At 41.2% G+C, this 21,460-nt stretch overlaps 1 pseudogene; it reads right to left on the reverse strand.

Moving 5' to 3' along the window:
- The window catches only part of LOC114704080, a 147,122-nt pseudogene that overhangs the window by 100,447 nt on the left and 25,215 nt on the right, over window positions 1–21,460 (reverse strand).

Below are 21,460 nucleotides of genomic sequence, written 5' to 3' on the forward strand. Positions count from 1 at the left end.
GGACTGCGAGGGGTCAGGCAGGCCTGGAGAAACTTCTGGCTACATTTGGCTGCCCAATGTGGAGCAAGGAGTTTGCACCCCAAACCTGAGAGAATTGAAAAAAGGGTTCTAAAATGGAGCCAAGAGCAGCTTCCTAGTTGTGTGTCTCAGGTAAGTAGTGAGCTACAGTATGGCGGGTTCCCACTGCCGTGCACAGAGGTGTCTCCAAGCCATGCAGCACACTGCATGGTGGATTTAGCCTTTGCTAGTACAGACAAAACAAAACAAAACAAACAAACAAACAAAAAAGGTTTCTGGGCTACATGATCTTTGATAGAGGCATAGACCTATTGCCTCCCAGAGTCAGTGGAGAGCATGGCTCCCAGAGCTGGCGGTGAATTACTGCCACCATGTTGGGAACCTGAAGTGGGCAGAGTCAGCAGCCAAGGCTGCCGGCTCAGTCCTGGCCATGCTGCATTTTAAAGCAACAGATTCACAAAAAGACAGATTCAAATGGAATAAACCTCCAAATGCTTTACATTATATGTAAAAATGTACACAGGCTTGGAAGAGAGAGGAAAAGAGGATAGACAGTTATATACAGAAGTAGATAATTTTAAAAAATAAAGTCTTTTAAGAGATAGTAAAAGCAATATAAAAATAAGCCACATAAGATAGAAATCACACAAAGAATTTGGATACTGCATAGTATTATACTGTTTTGAGATTTTTAACTGGAGAGAAACATTTGATTGTAAAAGCTGCTGAGTTAAACCAATATGTATATTTAAAGGTATCTTAACTTCAAAATGTATGTCTAAGAATACATTGCTTTGGAAAAGAGGTTCTGCTTTTGTTTCCACAGAAGATGAGAACCTGTGGATTGCATCCGGGCTAATATGGCTTGATCAGCCAAGACCCTCTGAAAGGTCTCCAATGACACCATGGCCTAGATGACCCAACATCCAGAATCAGCTTCAAAGCAACTGGCTGAGACCATCTATCCTCACAGACTACAGGCAAGATTTAACTATAATTCTTAATTTTCTCAAGATCCCCATAAGATGGCTAGTACCCCCAACAGTAGTGTGAAAAGCTGTGCCCAAATTCCCAAAATATTGTTTATAAATGTTTATTTTTATTTAAAAGGGGTTAATTATAAATGCAATCTCTTTCTAAGAAAGAAAAAGGGATAGTATAGATATGATAGGATAAAAGGGTAGATTATTGAATCTACTTTTAAAGAACAACAACTTGTTGCTATGGATTTTAGTTTATTGATACAAATTTAAAGTTAATTTTGTTATACTGTATGTATATTTCTACTCTTGTTTAAGGTATTATGTTTGTATAGCTCATTTAAAAATTGTAGTATATAATTAAGAAAGAGATTAATATTTAGTCATCTATGATAATCAAATTTATAGTCATAATAATTAAATTTTTTAGATATAGAAAGATACACTTCAATTAGGTAGGTAATCTTCAAACACTTCAAAGACCTCCAGAATATGGCATTTAAAATGTTTTAAAAACTTAGATTTTTCTGGACAATGAGACATGTCTGCTCCTGGCAGCACCCTATTTACTTCAAAGAAGATGATGGGCATCAAAAAAAAAACTCCTTATGCAGTTTGCTTTCTTTATTGCAAAAGTTAGCCATTTGGTCAAGAAACTCTTGTGTAGCTTTGTGCCTTTCCTGGAACTCACTTGGTAGCCCAGGCTGGCCTCGAACTCACAGAGATCCGCCTGCCTCTGCCTCCCGAGTGCTGGGATTAAAGGCGTGTGCCACCACCGCCCGGCAAGAAACTATTCTTGCCTGGACTGCTTGACACAATGTTCTATCGACTGGATATGCAGAACCCATGGAAAAATGAACACTAAATTTAGCCAAAACAAGGCAAGATTAGGTTTCTGCTTCATAGAGGAGACTGCCAGAAAATCTGCAGGACACAGGGAGAAGCAACTAAGAAACTCTAGGCCTATAGGCTGAAGATGGATGCCCCAATGTTGCAAAGGAACTTTGGGTGACTGTCCAGGCAGCCAGCTGTCTCTGTTACTCTAGATTCTTGGAAGTTGCTTACAATGCACTTCCTATTTACTTAGGTAATATATCCTTCTGGGATCTTTGATAGAGTTGAAGACTAGATAATTATAAATTATAGTTTTCCTTAGTCATGATGAAAGATAAATTAGATATGAAACCTTAGACTCACAAATATAGGATAGATAAAATATTTTCTTTAATTTTGCCAAATAGAAATAGACTAGATATTGTAACTGTAATTCTTATTTGATAACTGTTCTATTATATATAATTTTACTATATTAAAGCTAAAACCTTCCTTTTCTATTAGATAGAAAAGGGGAAATGATGATGGATGTTTTTCTGAAAGTTGTGAATATGTGTTGTTCCCATTGGTTAATAAATAATCTACTTTGGCCTATGGCAAGGCAGCTTAGAGGCAGGCAGGAAATCCAAGAAGAGAAACAGGAAGGAGAAAGGCAGAGTCTAGAGAGACACCAGCAATGCCAGGAGAAGCAAGATGTAAAAGTACCGGTAAGCCATGGCTACATGGCAACTTATAGGTAAATAGAAATGGATTAAGTTACAATAGCTAGCTAGCAAGAAGCCATAGGCCATACAATTTGTAAATAATATTAAGCCTCTGAGTAATTGATTATTTTATAAGCGGCTAGGGGACTGTGGGGCCGAGTGGGACCAGAGAAACTGTCTGACTACAGTTGGCACCTTGAAGGGCTCCATACCTGTCATAAAATGATTGAATGAAGCCTTGGGCTTGGGAATAAATCTACAGGAAAACTTAGTGTGGCTACTGGCGAAGTCTGATAGCTGTTACAAATGGGAAATGAATCATCAGTGAGATACATTTCTGGATAAGCCAAATCGCCATTAGATCAGCAACAAATACAGAGTTTTTTTGTTTCTTCCTGGTTTTTGAGCTATCCTGACCCACTATTGCTTTAAATCTTCATGAAGTAAACGATGTAGGCAGTCCCCCTGCAGCCACGAGAGGGATGGTGGCCGGACACTGCAGTGATGTGTGTCCTTCCTACCACAATTCATGATAACAGGCACTACTTCTGAGAGTGGCTTTGTTGGGTGTCCTGTTAATCACAGATTTCCCAGAGGGAGCTCTGCTGTGCAGTGTCACTGACTTCATGGTTAGTAAATGCCACCTTTCACTGGATGGTGGAAGAGTGCAGGAAAGATAGAGAATGGGGCAACATAACTGGGTTTCCCTTTTAGTTTGGAGTCAACTCATTTTTAATGACTTGCATACAAGGCTGGTGCCTGGTCATATGTCGCAGGGAAAGGAGGTTCGATTTCCTCGGGGATTCCAGATAGCCCTCTGTTTGACATCTAACTGGAACCACCCTAGTCAATCCCTAAATGTAAGGGCTGGAGAGGAGAGGAGCCATGCTAAGAAAGATGCTGTCTGTCCTTCAGTCACTTGATTGGTGGGAGGGCACATCAGAAGAGTTGGAGAAGGGAGAGTCTTACTAAGCAGAACTTGAGTGGGTAAGAGAAATAGTCTTAAAAGCAACCTGAAAGAAAGAGAAATGCCCAATAAGCCTAGAGCTCTGGGCTCTAGAACAGAAAGCTGAAAATACATTTAGACTTCTAATACAGAAGAAGGCAGAATTAGTCTACATGTCTTTATCTTATCAATCAATATTTTTTCTGGAATATCAGCTGCTTGATGTTTTCAAAATACAACCACCTAGGCAGTTGTGATTTCTCATGATGAGTTAAGTGCAGCATGTTTCTTCAATAAATGTTACTGATTCTTCTGGATCTATAAAAACAAATGCTGAAGTGGAAATTAGATGAGGAGTCGCTGTGAGTTTCCTAGTCAGCTTTAGTAATGCCTGCACACAAACAATTGCCTACAGTATCTGGGCCCTTTGAAAACAGATGGTGGAGTCCTGACCACATGACTTGATTAGCAATCTTGACCATGACTTGCATTGTTGCAGGGTGAAGCATTCTAGAACTCACTAAGCACTCACCTTCATCTGGAGTAATTTACTGGACTTTTCTATATCATCATACAGGGATACTCACTTGAATTTGGAGCTAGTGAGTGTGAACAAGCTACTTCCTTATGCTAGAGGTAAGCACCAGGTTGGGATCCAGGACTCTAAGCCGTTCAAATTTTCTTCAACTTTGCTGAATTATTTAGCACACTTCACTTGCAGATGTGACCTGTTCTATATAAGTGCTTTGCTTTGCAACAAGGATGGAAAGAATGCAATCAGCTCAGCAACAATGGCACATCCACAAAGGACTGCTTGAATGGCATCCTTAAACAGCTTCAGGGTGGCTCTGCTTTATAATGCTGGCAGATGAGATTGCGTATTGCTAACGTATGTGCAAACTCAATCCCGAAAGATGAAAAAATAGGCCTTTCTAGTTCTCATCTCAGTGCCTTTTTAAATTAATTTGGAAAAATGGAAATACTTTTTTTTTCCAGTGTTTTCCTTGAAATCCTATCAACTGATGTCACTGCTATTCCAAGTCCAAAATTTCATTTCTATTTAACATTAGGATAGAAAGGAACATACCAACAGACCAAACACACAATGGAAGCATGCAGTAGGGTTGGACTTAATGCATGGGTATAAATGTGCACACAGAAGAGGCCAAGCATGTCACTTAAGCTAATGCGAGCAAAGGTCTGCACCAAGGGTCTAGAACATTCTAAACAGGCCTTAAGCAAAGGAGGAAATGTAGAGGGGAAAGGAAGCTGAGAAGAATGAGCAGGAAATGGGCAAGATGACTCATCTATACTTGAACATCTGACCTGTTAGTTGGCCGTCGCCTGCAGCAGGGGCGATGCGAATGTATGGTGTTGTAAGCTGAGTCACGATTATCGCAGCTAAGGCAAAGGAGGATTCCCAGGTCAGCATGCATGAGGGAAAAAAAAGCCAGACTGAAGCTAGGCTAGCAAGAAGAATTCCCATCAGTACAGCAAACCATCTCAACTTTGTTCCGAAAACAGCAAAAAAGAAAAGAAAGAAAAGAAAGAAAGAAAAAACCACACACACACACAGAGCAAGGTTTTCATCTTCTGAATTCTCTTCTCTTAAGCCGTGTGGTCGGCTTAAGTGATGCTTTGCCTGAGACCCTGGATAGATCAACCGAATAGAAAACGAGTAAGGCCACACCCCCTCTCCACTCCGAAATGTGCATTCTGCACTGGACGGAAGGCTGACAGTTGAATCCAGTCCAAACTGACTGTGTGAGAGAGTTCCTTGCTAACCCTTCTGGATCTTTCAATCTTATTAGGTCACTTAAAACTAGGTGGCTGTGCCACAGTGTTTCCCCTTGCCCCATAACCACCATGGTATAGAAAACCACATTCTTTCACGAAACACGTTTTTATGTAATTTCTCTGACAACCAAGTTTCACGTAGCTTTCTATGAGGACCCCTTTTTAACATCCCCATCCCCAAAGAATAAAATCACCTGTCTCAAGGACACAATAAAGTTCCCACTTGCCTTTGCTGTCACTGTCACAGTTAATATGTGCCCAAAGAAATATTTAAGATTTTTGAAGTGGACCACACTGGCCTCTTGGTGTGCCTACACAGCTTAGCAGTTGTGTTTAAGCAGTTAACATTTATAACACACAGATATTGAAGAAAAAAAATAGAAAATTAAAACATCAGTTGTAACATGATACAGCTGGAAAATGATGCAGGGAAAAAATATTGGAAAATTAAGAATAGGCTTGCATGAAAGATTACTAATTTACATGGAGCAGCTTGGGTACTATCAGAAATGTGACAGCGAATAAGGGAAATAGATCATCCACCATCTGCAGACAATTAAACCCCAAACTGCGGCTGCATAATATTTCCAGCTATCCCTCTGTAACACTCAAATGGCGCTGCTCCTTACAGCTAGACGACTATAGTGACTGAGCTGGGACAAGGCTGGAGAGCTGTTCTCACACCACCAGTGACTGCATTCTAGCTGTACCCTCTGAGATAAACAAACTATTGGGTCACAGTTTCTCAAAGCATTCCAAGATCATTTCCCGGGCCTGACCCATGCAGCATCTTGGAAGATAGCTGTAGGTAGTTGCATACTCTAAAACGCTATTTCTGGGGCTTCTAGCAACACTGGCACCAGTTGGGGTGCTAGATACTTGGCGTTTTTGTTTGGGCATAGACCACTGGTACACTTCTCATACATTTTGGATTACTTATAGGAACATCTGACCTGCTTTATGTTTGTTAAAAGAAAAGATGATTTAACAGAACACTTATCTATTATCAAAAAAGTGACTCTAAGAAACAAATACACTTGGAAGTAGCTGTGAACAGCAGATATTCATAATTCAAGAAGAATTAAAACTATAATCCGACACAAGGCTCATTTATGCAAAATGTACATTATGAGCACTGGGGAATAGCTCTCTGGTCTGTTTCCTGATTTGTAGAGTATATTTGTGATTGCTGGATTTAGTTCAGTAAAAGCATCTGACTGCTCTCAGTAGGATTAGCACTTGCTTTGACAAGTTTTATCAGAACACAGCCAAATTCAATTATTCAGGCGTCACCTGCGGCCACTCTTTCCACCAAGACAGAGCTGAGACTACTTGTGACAGAAAAGTCACATCTATGAAACCTAAAAAATATTTATTCTTGATTAGTTAGCTACTCAATAATTAATATTTTAATTTATCTTCAGTGTTGGAGATTAACTCAGGGTCTAGCATGTGCAAAGAAAGTATTCTATTCTTGAGTTTATATAAGTCCCAGCCTAAAATCTGTATTATCTGACCTTGGATCCTAAAAGCTTTCTGACTCCACCTTAACATACCAGTAAGATTAATTTATAAAAGAGATTATTATTAAATTTGGCAAAATTAAGCCAGAAATTGCAATCCAATCCTTTGAAGAGAAACACTAGATGGTTATTGTGGGCTCTGCTGAAGGTGTGGATGTGCACAGGGACATAGAGACAACAAAGGCTTAGGTCTCTGAAGAGCCACTGAGGTCGCATGCAAAGTGACCTGGAATTTGCTGGACCACTGCTTCCCATACTTCATTTTCTATGACTTATGAAGAATGAGTATGGAGACTGAGGAATTTGGGACACATGGGATTGTTGAGCTTCTTATCTTTTAGAACCTTTCAGGGGTTAAGACACTCCTGATTTATATTATGAAGACAATTTTAGATCAAGAAATGAAAATATTTCTTCACAAAATGCTGAATGTTGCAAGTGCTAAACCCATAGCCTGAGCCCGAACAATGGTGGATTAGCAGATGCAAGTGCCCTGCTCTATCTTTTGTTTGCTCCTGAAATGAATGTGAGTAATTAAAAAGAATCTTAATTAGCTTTACATCTCAACAGACATTCCTCTGGGTTCTTTTTATCAGCACACTTCCATTCTGTAGCATGATGGCCTAGAAAGGATGGCATTTCTTTGAACAAAAATGAAAAGAAAAAGAGTGTTGGAGAAACTTCTCCAACAGCCTAGTGATTTAAAAAAAAAAGAAAAAGAAAACATTCACATTTCTGAATACAGTTGGAAACTGTATCAAAACAATAGAAATCCTTCAGTTTTTTCAAGGTCTCCCAGCAAAGCACATTCACATTCACATTCGGTATAAATTCAGGTCAAACAAAACACCAAACTTACAAACAGCGAAGCATTTCCCCCATAGAACATTCACCTTAAAAACTGAATCTCAGAATAATAATTTGTTCTCCTCACGTCTAAGGGTGACAGCCTGACTTCTCTAGCTGCTTAGGAAAGAATTTAGCATGTGTTTGCCTATGCAGACTTGGCTTTGATTCCTAGCTGCCCTGTTGTTAGCGAGGGCACTGCAAGGAGAGGAAAAAGTTAACATTTATGACCTTCCCCATGCATCAAAGCCCAATACCTAAGAATCTCTAAACTCTTATCAGCTCAAAAACCTCACAAATTGCTATGTCTGTGTGTCTAGTCTTCAGAGCTTACAGACTACTCTATAGGCAACACACAGAAAGCAGCAGATAATTCTTAAAAGAAGTAGAAAACAGCAAAGCTCCAATGACCATATCATCGAGGAGAGACATAATTGCATTCCAGTATGGAAAATTTTATCTTATGGAAGATTAATATGTGCAGCTTAAGCTGGACGTTGCATCAATTAGAATGAATATGCCTCATTTAACTCAGAAGAACAATTTATTTATAAGACAGACTTTGATTTTTAAGTGTGCTTTGTCAGTTCAGGGCTGTTCATCTACAAACCCTTCTAAAGTCATGTGGGAAGGTCTAGGTTCTAACGGTTATTGTTCTTATAAAGGAGCGTACAGTATAGAAAAGTTAAAGAAAGCACATACATTATAGTTATTCAGATGTGAATCAAATGAGATTCAAAAGAACTGGACTAATAAAAATTTGAGTATGATTTGTGAAACATAATAAACATTTGGAGAAGTAAAGATAGTTAGAAACTCTTCTATCATCCCATGGTACATACTGGAATTGGCAGGGTTATATGCAAATGTCGTGCAGATCCTGTTACCTGGCACCTTCTTTAATATTCAAGAGAGGAGAGTCTGTAATGCATTTATCTATAATCAACAATCAAACTAAGGTCATACCAACACAACTCTTCCCTGGATCCACAAAGTAAAGGAAGAGGCATAAAAAAATGTGCAACTGTCTAAACAGGGGTGTCTGTGGTAACACACCTTAGCTTTGTTTTCCCTGTGTCTGATTTTTATAAGTCTTTATATCCGAGATGATGAATGTCAAAATACATCTTCGGACATGATTAAAATAATCACAGCATTAAACTTATAAATGGTATGAAATCTAGTCTTAAGAGACACCCCCTCTTACTCGACGTTACAAAACTAGCTCTTTGGGAAAACAAAATCCACCTCCAGACCTCCTCCGTGAAGACACTTGTCAGCAGTGGTTTCCTGGGAGCTTGAAGTTCTCTGTACACTCACAAGCTCACTGAGGAAAGCAGTGTGAACCATCCCATCAGCAATGTGTGGGAAAGCACCCTTGCGGGGTTAGAACTCTTAAATTTCAAACATCTTTATCCATGACACTAAAGTTACCAAGTCACTGACTTCTCTGTTTTGACCTAACAGTTCAGATGGAACCCTGGGCTACAAAAGGATATTTTAGTGTAAAAGAAGGAAATGGCTCTCCTTGTGGAAGAGCTGACTCATCAGTTTGGTCCCGGAAGGGAGTTACTGAAGTCATGTTGACAGGTCTTGAAGTAACATAAAACCATGCCATGCGCCTGAGGGAGACTGTCTCCTGAGTGTGTACTGGACTGTGCTTTCAGGAGACAGCAGTGATACGTCAGATAGTGAATAGTCAACTGTGTTTCCCTCCCTCCCCCCACCCCCCGTAAGGACATTTGGATAGAGTTTGCTGCTGTGTAAATGTTTTGCAAATGATCAGAAAATATGAGTGGGAATATTTAGCCAATCAGGTCATCTGATTGCCTAATCACCCTTTGGCGAATTGAAAAACAAATTACAATATTGATGAAATCTAGCTGATGGGAGAAAATGATCAAATCACCATCTAATTCAATCTATTGTGAAGACAGCAAACTTGTTAGGTTTCCATATTTCCTAGGATGTTGCTTATATAATTGTTTAATGATGCGAATGAACACATTAGATTGGGCAGTGACCCAATTCTGGTAAAGAGAAGGTCAGACGATGACATTTTTATTCAAGTACCATCCATCAGATTCTCTGCTGGGTAGAAAACTAGCAGGGCATTGGAAGGGGTTCTAGGGAAGGAGTGTAGAAGCTGCAGGTCAACCCTTCACACAGTTAGAGGCGTGGTCCCCGTCAGTCAGTTCACCTCCATCCAAGCCCACACATTCTTCACCTTAATTATTAGAGAAGCAATTGCCTCTGTTTTCTTCTTGATACAATGGTAATGAAATGGCTGAGAGGGAATATTCAAAAGGTCTTGTGAAAGGTGTGACCGTGACTGTGAACACAAGGTATTATAGATTGCCACCTGAAATGGATTTACTTTTTCAGACCACAAGGCTAAGTGGAATGTAATAATGTGGTTCTCCAGAGGACTCCTCTTGAGCAGGGGCTATATACCTTAGAGTATGGTGGCTGCCTGATTCAAGGGCCTTGCAATACTATGGTAAATTATCTGCTGAAAGCATATGGCAGTTGCCAGATATACTGAAAACCATAATTTCATTTACTACTAATCTATTATAGTGTCAATCAGGTAAGACACCATAAAAAAATAAAGTCCCTAAAAAAATCTCTATAAACAGATTGGTGGGAATAGAAATTACAGACCCCTGTGGACAAACAAAATACCAATGGGGAGCTGAGCCTTCTACCTAAAGCTTGTTACATCATGTGCAACCAGGAAGCATTGGTTAACTCTAGATTGGCCATGGGTATTCACAAAATAAGAATGCATGAGGAGTAGGAAAATATTCAGGAACATCTCAGCATGTTCGAACTGTCTCCTAAGGTTGGACAATGCTAGTATCACAGTACTTTTATCCAAAGAACTCATCCACTCTGATCTGATTAGATCTGAAGCCACAGGCCCAAGGGCACCGTCTTCTTTTCCTGTCTAACGAAATCATCCAAACCTCTTTATCGCCTCATGGTTCCTCTGGTGGTCTGAAAGAGTGTGCTTGATGACAAGGGTTAATGTATAAGGCCTCATTTGAGTGCAGCGTTTGTATGTCTCGGAGTATGTTCCCAGACACTCCTGTATATGGTGGCTGGAACATGAGGCTGAAGAGCCCTGCCACACAAGTGCCAGGACACATGTCTGAACCTTCTTCAGGAGGCTGACTGTGAGGAATGTGTGCTGGGAGGAGCTCTAGCCACCATCAGGACCAAGAAACAGAAGACCCACTGTGGCATCCTCTGGCTCCTGGGTTCATCAGCGAACACAGCCCAGGCCTTACAAGGACATTACAACCACGTCACTAAAAAGTGGGTGTCATGGCAAGAGCAGCAGCCTGAACCTATAGCCTCAGCTACTCGGGAGGGCCACTTGAGCCTGGGTGTTTGGATCTAGTCTGGGCATCATAGTGATGATCCATCTAAAAAAAGGCGTGTGTGTGTGTGGTATTTTGCTCCTTTACATATGAAGATTCACTGCATATATATCTACCAGTTACCATATGCTTAAATTTAAAACATGTATATTGACATCACAGAAAATTAATATTCTTAAAATAACTTTAATAAAGATAACCATTGAAAACTACTTGGGCTCTACCAGTGTAACTTATTTTAAAAGGTATCTACATGAAGTGGTATCATTACCATAGGATCCTAATGCCTACACACATGCATGTATGTGCATACTTGATACACATGCATAAACTTATTTTAGTAAAGTTCTCAATATATTTTTCAGATGTTTTCAAACACAGTATAAAATCAACTTCAGGAACACAAACAAGTAGACTATCTCAAAGTTTCAACCTACCTTTTGTGGCCACTCGGACACAGTCAATTTTGGTTTCCTGTATCAAATGAAGAGGGAGAAATTATTATCCAGATTGTATTTAAATCAAGGAAATGTAGCTCAGTCAGTGAGCTCTACTAAGGAAACATCTCACCATGTCAAGTGTGGATTTTTCTCACTGAGGTATGACCAGATGCGCTTTCTGCTATGAGGATTGAGACAGTAGACATTCTGGGCCACAAAAGGAGAAGTGATGCTTTCAATCTCTCTACCTGGTTGCCCTTGACTCCCAGCCCTGTCCCTGCTCCTGCGCATCCCAGGCTTCCCTGCCTCACACTGGCAAAGGTCAGTGGCCCTGAGACCTGGACCTAAGCTGTGAAGCAGCGAGCGTGGGTCGGAAGCTAGAAGCATTGCCTTCCAGCTCAGGCTTGCAATCTTCTCTGCGCCCTAGGCTGGTCTGAACAGGAAAAACAGGCAATTTCAGGATTGACCCAATAATAGTTTTTTTGTTTTTTCTTTGCTCCCATCTCATCTTTCTAAAGCTCTTTTCTCTTGAGAAAAACAAGATGCCTAATTTAGTCAGCTACAGGATGCATGGAGTCTCGGAGCTGAGGCAACAGGACAGAATATGCTTCAGAGACAGATGCTGCGCATCTCACAACATTTTAAATGAGCTGAATGTATGTGTTGTAGCTACATCATTTTCGTGCAAAATAGTCAGCTAAGCAGAATGACTAGCCAACTTTCGGTAATAAGGAAATTGGAAAATAATAACTATCATGTTGACAATATGCTTTCCTAAACCACAAATAAAAACCATACATACTCATTTCCTTCCATAAGTTTCTCTTGATAAAATGATTTTTAAAAATATTAAAAAAAATGTTTCTAACTGAAGCATACAAAAACGTGGCTGGTTTTTGTTTTCACTGTTGTTGTTTCGTTTAACCTGTGTTTACATGAATAACGCAAGAGCCTAACAACACATGGCCATCTTCCACACTTACCCCATTGCTCTACTAGCGGCTTGGTAATAAATTCTGTAGCTTTTATGGGGGAGAAGGGGGGTGTTCCAGTAGCCATTGTATGTCTTATTGTCACCAATGGTAAAGGGCTGTGCCGCTTGGAGGCTGTCTGCAGGAAACTCCGCCGCGAAGTAGTATTGCGAGTTCAGCACGGAAGCGTTCTGGAAGTGAATCGGCACTGGGTAACACTTCAAGATCTCTGTTGTCTTCTTGGTCCTCCGAGGGCGCTCTTCCTCAACCACTATTTGATAGACACTAGAAAAAAAGCAAAGAGAAGCATCCATGATACTTCACGTCGCTAAACCGATCCACTTGGTCTTCGATTGCCAGGAATTCGGGCACATCTGGACAAAGAACATGGCGGCCCTTGCTCAATGCTCTTCCTTAGCCGTTCCTCTAACACAGTGAATGAACTAATGTGTGGGGGCACGTGTGCATGTGCAGGCACCTGTGCACACGTGTGTGTACACTTCTGGAGGCCAGGTATCAGCCCTGGTTGCCATTCCTCATGAGTTTTCCACCTAAATTTTTTGAGACAGGGCCTCTCACCGGGACCTGGGCCTGGATGGTTGTTCCTGTCTCCCCAGCACTGCTATTACAAGTGTGAGTCACCTCTCCGAGCGTTTCACAAGGTGTCTCAGGGCTGGACTCAAATCTTGGTGTACATGCGGCAAGGACTTTACAGACTTCCCCCCCTCCCCCCACCACACACTTATTGAGAGGAACAAAACTGAAAACTTTAAAAAGTAACTGGACAATTTCGATTGTCATTGTCTCATGTGTAACTGAAGATCAGTTTGCTCAGAATTAACTCAGATAAATGAAATGACATTAACTCTAGGTTTGTAAAGAAAAAAAAAAACTAACACATCATTCCATCATTCCCCTGAATTATATCTGTATAAAATGTGGGTGAAGTTTTTACATGTCACAAAACACAAGGCGAAGTGATCAATACTGACGAAGATCTTCCTTCCCATCTGTTCTTACATCCCATGCCCTGGCCATCAGTGGAAAGATAAGTCTAAAGAAGACTAGGGGTCAGAATCTCCTAAGCTGAGGCTGCGCTATTGAAATGATCTCTAAGAGAAACCATCAACAATACCATCTGAGTTACACGTAAAGACCAGATGATGTGAATGAGAGACCCCTTGTAACAGGGCACCCCTTGGAGAGCCCCAAATATTGAAGTAACTTTAGGAGAATGGAGGATCTTGAAATGATGCATTTTTGAAAAATTAAGGTATTTGTAGCCTCTAGAACGATGAACATATGAAGCAGTTTTATGAAGGGAAAAGTATTTCCTCTTGAGAAAAAATGAGAGGGGGGGAGAAGGAGAGAGAGAGAGAGAGAGAGAAGAGAGAGAGATAGAGAGAGAGAGAGAGAGAGAGAGAGAGAGAGAGAGAGAGAACAGGTTTCACAAACCAAATCAAAATTAGATGGAAAAAAAAAACCTTCCAGGCAAAGAGACACACCTTTTTCTTGTGGTATTAGAAAGGTATGGTGATTCCTTAGAGTAACAAGATAATCATGAGGTGCTCAGAACAACATGATCATGAATGCTGAGGGAAGCATCCGGAGAATGCTTGCCACCCCACTTTCCTGGGGGCAGCCTCTGCTGGTCTCACCTGGTGGCCTCTGAGTCTGCAGCCAGCCAATCTGTGTACCTCTGGGAACACAACCACTTAACACACTCTATTACAGTCATAAAAACGCATGCTGCCATCAGCCTGCAATTCTGTCTAACTAAAAATCAATTATTTTAGAGCATCGGAGTGATGCTGTGCCTACTGGTGGTCCCAGCGGTACGGTGCGATGATGATGTAGATTCTTACCAGTGATGTAAACCAGATAAAAAAGAGAAGGGGAAGGAGTCAACTCTTCTTCACATAAAAGACTTCCCACTGGGTCTTGTTAGGTACAAGGCATTACCAAATGTCATAGATTGCCTGAGTGATAGAGGCAATATTAAAGGAAGTAGGTCTCAAGCCTTGTGTTAAAGCCAGGACACAGAGTAGAAGGCTAGAAGGCCAACCTGCATCCCTCTCTTTTTCCTGACTTCTTACACCTATAAACCTTTGTGCACACACCGATTTACAAACATATGTGAATGTCGACACATTGACACTTCTTTGTTGAGAGGGTTGCCCTGCTAATGACCCATGGGGCCAAGAGAATGTGGAAGGAATACAGTGTGTACACTCGCCGCCTGTTTTCTGGGAAGCCAGCTACCAGGTAATAGGGTCAAGGAACTTGAATCTGGTGCTGACGGGACACACAGAGGTGTTCCAGTCAACAGGCAATGTCATGGGGCACACTGTGTGAGACACCTCAAAAAGCCACTTGGCTGTGCCTTCAGACGTGTGGGGGTTCTGGGAGACTCCGAGAAGGAGCATCCCAGCCCACTCTGTGCAGATCTAACAGTGCAGCACAACACAATTGTTTGCAGCTTCTAAATCTTTCAGTGGTCTGATCCACATCAAACTGAGTAGGCAGATCTGTTAGCTAAAGTTTGCTTATGGTGGCTTAGTTTCCTTCCCCCAACTATAATCCCCACCCATTATCTGTCTTGATTCTCAAAGAGAGAGAGATGTCTTAGGGTGTCTGTTGCTGCGATGAAACGCCATGACCAAAAAGCAACTTGGGGAGGAAAGGGTTTATTTGGCTTACACTTCAGCATTGCTGTTCATCACTGAAGGAAGTCAGGACAGGAGCTCAAACAGGGCTGGATCCCAGAGGCAGGAGCTGATGCAGAGGTCATGGAGGGTGCTGCTTACTGGCTTGCTTCCCATGGCTTGCTCAGCCTGCTTTCTAATAAAACCTAGGACCAGCAGCCCAGGGACAGCACCAACCCACCATGGGCTGGGCCCTCCCTATTGATCACTAAATGAGAAATGTCTAACATCTGGATCTCATGGAGGCATTTCCTCAGCTGAGGCTCCTTCCTCTGATGACTTCAGCTTGTGTCAAGTTGACACACAAAATCAGTCAGTACAGGAAAGATGGATAGAGAAAGCATATTAACATATATACATATATATGTGTATATATATATATATATTGCTATCACTGTTCTATTTTTTTACTAGTTGAGTTGGTAAATGAAATTATATCATAACTGTGTATACAGGGAAAAACATAATCCACTCAGGTCTGGTAGTAGTAATCAAAGTTTCGGGGAGGCCACTGAAGGACTTGGAACATCTATCTCTACTGCAGATAAGTGGGTCAGGCCCATCAAAGAACACAGTAGCAAGAGTGAGGGTCAAGGTCAAAGTGAAATACTAAATGTCACCTGCTCTGTAGCAGACGACAGCTGTGGAGGAAATTTAACCCAGTGTTCTCTTTAGCAAACAGCACTGAGAAAGTTTCTCCTTTTCCTTGGACAGCTTTTGATGAGAATTGAGAAAGTAAATTGGGCTAAACTTTAATTCTACCACTGATAGTATCTGAGGTTTTAAATTAATTTGAGGAATCTTAGGCTTTTCTATGAAAAAGTAGGTGGATTTCTAATGTTTATTGTATACATTTAAAATTTTATCCACATATAACAATTGCTCTTATAAAATGGACATAATAATTCTCGTGTCACAAAGGGCCTCTCCACTCAACAGAATGGATTCTAACACTATCTTCCTTCCGAATCAGCTTTTCCAGCTCATTTGTTATATGACACGATAGCCAAGGTCGCCATTTAAAGGCAGCTTCTGGAAGCATCATAGACAAGACGAAGCAGAACCGCGAAGACACAGCTGAAGAAAATGTGGTTGAAATCAGTTCACCTGACATCTGCTCGAGGACCCTCAGCCCACGCTTTCCTGTCTTACTGATGTGTAACAGGTTCAGATGCCAAGTGCCAGTCTACCCAAGGGTAGGCAGGAAGGTGACTCTACAGCCAGCCCTCTTCATCAGTTATGGGCCAAGGGATGCTTGCTGCCCTTGCTCACTTCGTCCTACTGGAGGACTCATGTGAACCAGCTGCCCAATACAGGATTTTTCCTGGTTCCTACAGACATAGGCATTATACAAGCTGGCTTCTATGTTCAAAAGTAAAGTGCTTTGAGTACTGTACGGAGATCCCTTCTCTTTTATTACATCAAGGGATATATATATATACCTCACTCCTTCCTCCATCTGGATTGTACCACAAAACAACCTCCAGGGAGGCACTCTCCTGGACTCTGCCCTGACTTCAATAACCAGGCTGCTGCCTCCTCATTTCTCTTACATAAAACCCTTCACATAAAAATTATTTATTTTTTTGGACATTTGTGCCACAGCGCCTGTGTGCAGAGCAGAGGGACACTTGTGAGGGCCGGTTCTACCATGTGGCATCAAAATTCAGGCCATTACCTTTGGTAGTAAGTGTAGTGGGTAGCCATTCCAGCTTTGACCTGGAAGTTCCAACCCCCACTGAGGCTTCGGTAATCGTCACGCCTACAAGGTGGGGCTGAGAGAGGACCCTGAAGACCGGTAGCCAGGCAGGAAGTATAGGCGGGACTAGCAGAGAGGAGAACTGAGGGAACAGGAGGGTGGAGAGGAGGAGATGCCAGCCTGCCATCCAGGGAGTATCATGTAGAGGCAACAGGTAAAGCCACGGAACACGTGGCGACATATAGATTAACAGAAATGGGCTGAGTATAAGGGTAAGAGCTAGACAATGGTAGGCCTGAGCTAATGGCAGTTTAAATAATATAAGCATCTGTATGTTTACTTTATAAGTGGGCTATGGGACTGCTGGGGCTTGGCGGGACCCGGTGAGAAAAACTCTAGCTACAAGTAAGTATGCAGTATGTTTCCCCTCCGAGTTATCCACAGTACTCCCCCTTTTACTGAGACAGGGCTTGTGTATCTCAAGATGACCTCAAACTCTCTATGAAGGTGAAGATGAGGTTGAACTATGAAAGTCATTAGATGATGATGATGTGTTCATGATGAGTGTGTGTGCAAACACACTGGCTATGGAGTGCATGTGTGTGTTGGTCTAAGGACAATTTTGTGCAATTGATTCTTCGTTTCCATTTCACATGGACTCTGGGCATCTAATTCAGGTTTCCACACTTGCATGGTAAACCCCTTTACCCACTGAGCCATCTCAGGGGCTCCCCTTGATTCTGAAAAGCCTATTGTGAAAAGCAAGCAGAATGCTTCTGACTTTGCATGTCTCTAAAATCCTGATCCTGAATTCACCTGATACAACCAGTTTGTCTCTATCCTTTCCTTAGCCTGGGTCAGGTCTGACATTTGATGCTATTCTGCCTAACATGCGGGGCTGGGAAGTGTGTCTCCTAAAAGAGGGCCTCTGTCACTTCCTCCTGTGGCTTATGACCAGTCTGTTGTTTTCATCTGCCCTGACTCAGCTCCAAATTCACAAAAGTATGTTTCAGTGAAGAGTTGGAGTCATTGGTGCCCCTGGATCATTACCTTCAAGTCTTGGAAGATCCTGGGTGAAGATGGCCACTGCTTGGTCATTTTTTTTTTTTCGGTCTTAGAAGTGCATATTTTTAAAGGTGTAATATAACCCAGAAGTGATTTCTAGGTTATGTGTGACAGTTGGATCACTGCTATTTGAAGGCATACTATCATCCAGCAGTGATTCCCAGGTTATGTGGGTGAGCATAGTACACATTGTTTGTGATTGACAGTTGGATCACTGCTATTTGAAGGCATACTATAATCCAGCAGTGATTCCCAGGTTATGTGGGTGAGCATAATACACGTTGTTTGTGATTGATAGTTGGATCACTGCCATTTGAAGGCATTCTCTGCCTTACTTAACTTTTCTATCAATCCTACTTTTATTCATTTCTTGAATACCTAAAAGTGAAAAGAACCAGATGTGACCAAGAGGAAAAAAGTTGTGCGCAAAGATGGGGCTAAGTGTCAGCTTTCTTGGGTCACCCACAATTAAAGAGCCCAAGGCACTCAGCTCTGCATGTTTCCTGCGCCGCCATTTACCCATCTTACTCCCCACTTTAGGGCGTGTGCTGTGTGGGCGCAGTCACTCATTTATGAACTGTTTTAGGTGCCGCCCCTTGTGTGCTAGGCACTACCTCTCTTTAACAATCAAATTCATTATTCTCCAATGAAGCATTCCTTAATGAAACTAAGTTTTTTTGTGTGACGAACACCTACATGAACGTTAACAAAAAGGTAATTTTTTTTTTCAGGCAACAATTGAATGGAGGTTAGATGAACATTTGACAATTAAACAACCATTTAATGGGCCTCCCTTTTAGCCAGCTAGCGGCTACCTTACATCAAATACTCTCCTCCAGGTACATCACACTTAAATGGCTACCATCTACTCATCTCTAAAAAATATTAAAGAAGGAATTAAGTTGACTGGAGCAATTTCAAACCCCAAATGCCTTTTCATCCTTGGTCCACAAGACACATTAGATTTCCAAGCAGCCAGACCTCAAATCTATTTGCTCTTTAATAATTTAAGCACTCATAGGTCAAACAGCTCTTTTCTATTCCCCTTTATCAACGTCTTCGTGCTAATGAAAAACAGCCAAGTCCTCTGGGCTGCCAAAACTGCCGCCTACTACAGTCCCTGATGGGAATTAACATGTCATTAGTCCCAGGTCAATGGTACCTTGACCACGCTGGTCTATTTTCTAATTTGTATGAATAACATCAAGTTACTTATGAATTTCATAACGTCTTTCCATCCCTAATCATAATCTTGAATCTAGCTTTGAAAAATCTCACTGTTCAAATGGGTTTTCTGAAAAGATTAAAGACAGCAAATTCTCAAGGCTGGAAAGTCGATCAGAAGTTTCTAGGCTCAGCGAGCTGAATTAAAATTCTATTATCTTTTAATGTATTACTCAGTTTCCTTTTGTTTATTAAAGCCACATCATTCCTAGCGCTATGCATCCGGAATTCAAAGTAACGAAAAAGCCTCCGACAGTATTTGCAATATTAAAGTATAACCCACAGTGAGAATGAATCTGCCAAGATGTGACATCATTGCATCAGAACTTACCAATGGAAAGAGACTTAATTTAAAAATTTAATTTATGCCAGGCTTTTCTGTAACAAAACTCTAAGGCCTTTAGAAGGAGAAGAAATCTGCATTTATATAGAATATCACATGAAATGAAACACAGAGAAGAACATCTGAACGTCTTTCATGTGCTTCCTTAAGCTAGAGAGTTCAAATGTGATGCAATGTTTTCAGCTGTCCCCTAACTCTGAGGCCTTTCAGAGGAAGCTCACCTTAGCCTTGAAGTTGACTTTAAATTTTGACCCAGTTCATTTCACAATTAAACACCTGGCTGTGAAGTCTTTTTTCTTATTTGCTGATTCTATTTCTTATAGCATGAAACATTAGTGGGTGACCTGTTGTAAAACATTATGGGGTGACCCTGCTGGTCAATAGAAGGAGGAGGGATGCAGAGGACAGGGATCAAAGAGATGTCATGACCCTTTCATTGTGTCCTTGACCGAGTCCTTAAAAAAAGACACTTATGATCATTTCAGAGGCTTACTGATACCATTCTTGGGTGTCTAATAGTGAGTTTGCCCTCATTTGCAGGTCAGGGCACAGAGCATATACACTATACATGTGAAAAGGGAGAGAGGAGCTGGGAGAAGGTACTGTGGTTAGAGCTCTTGATATGCTTGCAGAAGACCTGAGTTTAGCTCCCAGCACCCATAGGGCTAGCTTACAACCATCTCTAATTCCATCTCAGGGGACCCAACACCATTTTTTTTTTTTTACTTCTGTGGGCATGTGTGTGCACGCACGCGCGCGCACACACACACAACACAATATAAACTTTTAAGAGGAACGATGTATCAATAGCTTTCTGAAGTCTAATTTTTCATTCTCCACAAAACAAGCACATCGTGTATAGTAAGTAAATAATGTAGGTTTATTGTCACACAACTTCAATAAATTACATTCATCCCATTTGTTTTTGTTCAGATATAACTTTCTCCTAAATTTAACAATGAACAAAAGCACTCTCCACAACCTGGTAAGATGTAGTGAAGGGTTTTAAATTTATTTCACCAGTTTGAAATGAAGAACTGGGAATCAGAATTGAACCTGCTGTCACTCTGACTAGGATTCCTTGCTCCTTCAAGCAGAACGGGCATCAGGAGCAACTGATCTAACTAACATCAACTTGATTGTCCAATGAGAATGATACCTGACAGGTAGTTTTTTCCAGACAGTGGACAGCAAGTAGCACACGGGCCTAAGGGTTGTATGATTTCTGTTAGCAGTGCTAATTTCTCTTTGTCCTGCTGGGAGCTGAAGGCTGGCTCCAGTTTGCTGTGGAGCTTTGCAGGCCTCCATGTGCATGTTTTATGATCTCTTGGCCATAACTCATGATATCCCTGCTATTAGTAAGTCACTCATGCTCTGGGTGTGAGTGTGCCCACTCACGCATGCTTACAGTCCAATGCCCTGCTGCTCTGTGGACTTGGATAAGATCTGCTACAATAAAATATTAATTACAGCTAAAAGGTTGGAGGAAAACTATGAACCCAATTACAGACACATATCGTGAACAAAGGCAGGGTAGAGAAGTCCTGTAGTTATGCAAGTTTCGATAAAGATAATAATAAAAAGCCACCAGCACATTAGATGCAGGCTGCAAAGCTCTGTAAAGGGCACCTGCCATTAATCTTCACCCCAGGAGCCACATTCTGAGTAAATGAGCCCTAGATAGAACATCTTTTGGAGTAACTTTCCAGTGCTTTGAACAACAAAGATATCTTCCTTCGAATTTCCTACTTTAGCTAAGCTATCTTAATTCAATCATTATGACTCCATAACAAGACATGATATAAAAATTAAAATTCAAGGTCAGTTGCCATAGTGAACATAAGTAAACACCTCCAGTGACATGTACAGGACAGAAACAATACTAAGGAAGATATATACCAAGTGAAGTTGAGAGTGTTCTTAATCTGAAAGTATTAAAAGTTTTGAATTTTGCAGCATCTTGGATTTCAGGGGTCCTC

This window comes from Peromyscus leucopus, unplaced genomic scaffold, assembly GCF_004664715.2.
Source record: "Peromyscus leucopus breed LL Stock unplaced genomic scaffold, UCI_PerLeu_2.1 scaffold_630, whole genome shotgun sequence".
NCBI classification, from domain to species: domain Eukaryota; kingdom Metazoa; phylum Chordata; class Mammalia; order Rodentia; family Cricetidae; genus Peromyscus; species Peromyscus leucopus.